Source organism: Oncorhynchus gorbuscha, linkage group LG18 (genome assembly GCF_021184085.1).
Source record: "Oncorhynchus gorbuscha isolate QuinsamMale2020 ecotype Even-year linkage group LG18, OgorEven_v1.0, whole genome shotgun sequence".
NCBI lineage: Eukaryota > Metazoa > Chordata > Actinopteri > Salmoniformes > Salmonidae > Oncorhynchus > Oncorhynchus gorbuscha.
This window is the reverse complement of record NC_060190.1, coordinates 9,435,196-9,440,195: the sequence shown is the minus strand read 5'-3', so window position 1 is coordinate 9,440,195 and position 5,000 is coordinate 9,435,196. Positions and strand designations below refer to the sequence as shown.

The 5,000-nt window shown below is 41.9% G+C and overlaps 1 pseudogene; it reads left to right on the top strand.

The window, feature by feature from the left end:
• Positions 1–5,000, top strand: part of LOC124003519 — a 105,520-nt pseudogene that overhangs the window by 91,262 nt on the left and 9,258 nt on the right.

The following is a 5,000-nucleotide window of genomic DNA, read 5'->3' as shown; positions in this document are numbered from 1 at the left end:
AGTAGTGTGTGTGGGTTGATTTGCATACTAAATACGGGCTCTATAACACATTAGTCACTGTGTGGTAGGCTGCCTGTGCTGCATATCATTATGTAAAATCAACGAATACACCGACACCTTTTTGGAGTAGGTGAGCACTGCCTGCTTGTCCTTTCTACGCAGTGGGATCTATTCAGGTCACCTCAAGAGCTCTTTGTGTATCTCGGTATGCTTGTGAGGGAGCTGGAGCTATAATCGTTATTGTTGGGCCAAACCGCCGGCAATATAAAGTGCTATCATGAGGGTATGCTTGACTGCAGTTCATCAGTGTGATAACGCTGGGTCTTTTGTTTGTGTCCTGTTTGTCTTCTCTCCATCTGTCTCTAGGCTGTGAAGCTCTCCCATTGGACACTACTCAGAGACTCCGCCTACTACACGCTCTCTATCGCAGCCCTCATTGCAGTAAGTGGCCAAACACACACACGCGCACGCACACACACACACACACACACGCATGCACGGATACACACACAAGCAGCGTGCCAACACCTGAGTTCTCCCTGCGTTACAAAGAGTGAGAGAGAGAGAGAGAGAGAGAGAGAGAGAGAGAGAGAGAGAGAGAGAGAGAGAGAGAGAGAGAGAGAGAGAGAGAGAGAGAGAGAGAGAGAGAGAGAGAGAGAGAGAGAGAGAGAAAGAGACAGACAGAGAGAGAGGAAGAAGAAGTAAGAGCGAGAGAGAGAGAGAGAAAGAGACAGAGACAGAGAGAGGAAGAAGAAGAAAGAGCGAGAGAGAGAGGTAGACATACAGACTGGTAAAGACAAGAGAGACATAAAGAAAGAGAAACAGAGACTGAACATCAGCTGGACCAGTCTGTCTGATAGAGAGAGTTCAGCTCGATACAGAACATCAGCTGGACCAGTCTGTCTGATAGAGAGAGTTCAGCTCGAGACAGAACATCAGCTGGACCAGTCTGTCTGAGAACCCTGCTCTGATGTGCAGACAGACTCATCACGCATCACTCGCCCCAATTAACACAACACTGGGTCTGACTGACGTAGATAAACGACAACTGCACTGAACTGTATTATAATGCAGGTTGACGTTTATTGTCATGAATTTTTCCCTGGAGGCAGAACTGAGCGATGTCCGCTAGGGACAGATGGACATTTACCGGGAGGGTAGTGGTTTTTTCCCCCTGGTTTACATTCCCTCTTCTGCTCGCATTTTCCCTATAAACAATGGCTTGACTTACTTTTGACATTAACCCAATAAAGTTTAAAAGCATTTGTGAAGGTTTGGTGTGGCTATTATTAAGCTTTCGCTACTGCCGGCCTATGATATGAAGGCAGTGCGCCACATCACTACAACTGACTTGAGCCGAGGAAGTCTGTTTCAGGCCTACCAGAGTTACTCCTATAATCTAATGCTTATCTTTATACAAAATAGTTGGATCTAAAAATGTACAAATTAGCCCCCTTCTGTACGCCTATATCTGAATAGCAGACGCAGTAGCCATCTGACATGAGGAAATGAATGTCGGTGTCATAGCATGCTACGGCATCTCTCTGGGTCTAAGCCTAAGCTTCTCTTCCTTTATATAGGCTATATATATTTATTTATTACGCTATTTATATCATACAGTGGACACCTAAGTCTAAAGGCCTATGCACGCAATGCCCTGATACATTTTGAGCTCAAATCTCTGACCACGAGGTGGACAATCAATTATTAGTTTAGGAATTAGCCTAAAATAAATAGGCCAATAAATTAGCCAATAAATAAATAGGCTCTAAAGTGTTGCGTAGGCTTTTTTTTGGTTGTCATTTGTTATTGCTGTTTTTAAGGGCACATAAATGTGCCTCATTTGGCCATCAGATCCTCCAGGTCGGATCTGAAAATCTTCTCTGTCATGTTGTCCGGCGCCAAATACATTTACATCCTAATGGAAACTGAAATGGCGCGTTGTTTTTATGAATATTTTAGAATATCTGCATAAAAATCTGTCACCAATTGGATGGAAACCGAGCTACAGACACCCACAGCAGGGTGCAGGGATCTGGACAGGGAGAATACATGTTACAGTAGGCCAGTAAGGCAGGCTATGGCTGTACAGATGTTCGCTAGTCCAGTGTCACTTTGATTATGCCTGCACATCATGCTTCACCAGCAGCCCCAAACATCTAAACAATACGATAGCAGCCAATCAAGCTTGTAAGAATTGTACTTAAACTCCCCCCTCATACTAATCTGAAGGTTGATCATTTTTCGTCTCTATCGATTTCATTGTATATGTATTTATGTCAAATTAGGGACCATAATGAAAACAAGTCCTCGATTGTGTCCTCGATTGTCCTTATTGTGCAAAATCCCTCTCACTTTAAAAAAGATTTGTGTATATACAGTTGAAGTCGGAAGTTCACATACACTTGCGTTGGAGTCATTAAAACTGGTTTTTCAAAGTTGTTATGGCTTTAGGACAACAAAGTCAAGGTATTGGAGTGGCCATCACAAAGGCCTGACCTCAATCCTATAGAAAATGTTTGGGCAGAACTGAAAAAGCGTGTGTACAAACCTGACTCAGTTACACCAATTTACCCAAACTTATTGTGGGAAGCTTGTGGAAGGCTACTTTTTACATTCATCTCTAGGAGACAGAACGTGTCTCCTTCCTGAGCGGTACGACAGCTGTGTGGTCCCATGGTGTTTATACTTGTGTACTATTGTTTGTTCAGATGAACGTGGTACCTTCAGGCGTTTGGAAATTGCTCCCAAGGATGAACCAGACTTGTGGAGGTCTACAATTTGTTTTCTGAGGTCTTGGCTGATTTCTTTTGACATTTCCCATGATGTCAAGCAAAGAGGTACTGAGTTTGAAGGTAGGCCTTGAAATACATTAAAAGGTACACCTGAAATTGACTAAAATTATGTCAATTAGCCTATCAGAAGCTTCTAAAGCCATGACATCATTTTCTGGAATTTTCCAAGCTGTTTAAAGGCACAATCAACTTAGTGTATGTAAACTTCTGACCCACTGGAATTGTGATACAGTGAATTCTACGTGAAATAATCTGTCTGAAAACAATTGTTGGAAAAATGACTTGTGTCATGCACAAAGTAGATGTCCTAACCGACTTGCCAAAACTATAGTTTGTTAACAAGAAGTTTGTAGAGTGGTGGAAAAAAGACCTAATTGTATGTAAACTTCTGACTTCAACTGTATTTGTTTAATTATAAATATGACATAAAAATGTTGAAAATCTGATTTCCCTTTAGCTGATCATTGTCTGCAGCTATCTCTGATCGTGGTGTAATGAATCAAGCAGGGAGAGTGAGCTCGTCTATGGTGGTCGGCGAACCCTCAACCTTCTGGCTCGTAGCCCTGCGTGGCATTGACTGTGCCACAAAAGCTTAAGTGGCAAAGTCGATATCCAGGTTTATAAACACACGGTCACTACAGTTATTGTTATCTTTGGTTGTACACATTATTTTGAGTTAATTCTATGAGAGGGGAGAAAGAGAAGTACTGGATTTTTCCACTTGACATTGGCTAAGTTAGACTGTAATGAATAAGATGTTGACTAACAGGTCTATTTGTCCTGGTTCTGTCGTGGAGGAAAGTTCTGGAGTTGGCATTACCCTCTGGTGGTCAAGATAGACATAGCATTGCTTTAATAATCAGTACTGGAAATGATTGTGTTGATGATGATGATTGCGCCTCTCCCTTTTCCTAAATATGATCAATCCCTCTCTTTCTCCTCACAGTTTATCTACGACGGGGAGGTTACGTGGTATGTAAAAATGTCTCTTGATATTCAGTTGGTTGATAATCAGTTGATAGGTGTATTTTGAATAGATTCTCCTGTGCTCGTGTCAACTGTATGTGTGATGTGTGCTGGGGGTGGATTCATTCTATTCTATATTGTATTCAAGGTGGGAGTCTCTAGTCCTGAACGTGATGTACCTCTTCTACATTCTAATCATGAAGTGAGTATGAGCATCATCTGGCGCTCACATCATCACACACCACGAACACACACACTTCCCATCTGGACCAAGAGCTACTCAGTCATTTAAGATACTGTACATTCAGAGGCGAGTGTATTACACTGTTTACTCACAGGACAGTCTGCATACTTCTGTAAACTCTTTGATACTTTCTACTCAATTCTCATGGTCTCTTTTCTGAATGCTCATCACTTGTGTGTGTAGGTTTAACGGCAGAGCGAGGCGCTACTTTGACCGACGGAAGAAGAGCTCCGTGAGTCTGGCCAACGGTCTGACGGGCAGCACTGACCTGGAGGACAACGTCACCTGTGACGCCACAGCCGTCCTGCTCAAGAAAGGTACCTACCCTGGTGGCACACAGATATGACATCACGTTATCAGGCTTCTGTGGGGCGACACTTTATTTGGATAGTACATCTACAGACTATCACTAACTGTTCAACTAACTATCTACTAACCATAACCCTTTACCCTCTCTTATTAACTCTTATTCTAAACCTAACCATCACCTTAACCCTTTACCCTCTCTTATTAACTCTTATTCTAAACCTAACCATCACCTTAACCCTTTACCCTAACTCTTATTCTAAACCTAACCATAACCTTAACCCTTTACCCTAACTCTTATTCTAAACCTAACCATCACCTTAACCCTTTACCCTCTCTTATTAACTCTTATTCTAAACCTAACCATCACCTTAACCCTTTACCCTCTCTTATTAACTCTTATTCGAAACCTAACCATCACCTTAACCCTTTACCCTCTCTTATTAACTCTTATTCGAAACCTAACCATCACCTTAACCCTTTACCCTCTCTTATTAACTCTTATTCTAAACCTAACCATCACCTTAACCCTTTACCCTAACTCTTATTCTAAACCTAACCATAACCTTAACCCTTTACCTTAACTCTTATTCTAAACCTAACCATCACCTTAACCCTTTACCCTCTCTTATTAACTCTTATTCTAAACCTAACCATCACCTTAACCCTTTACCCTCTCTTATTAACTC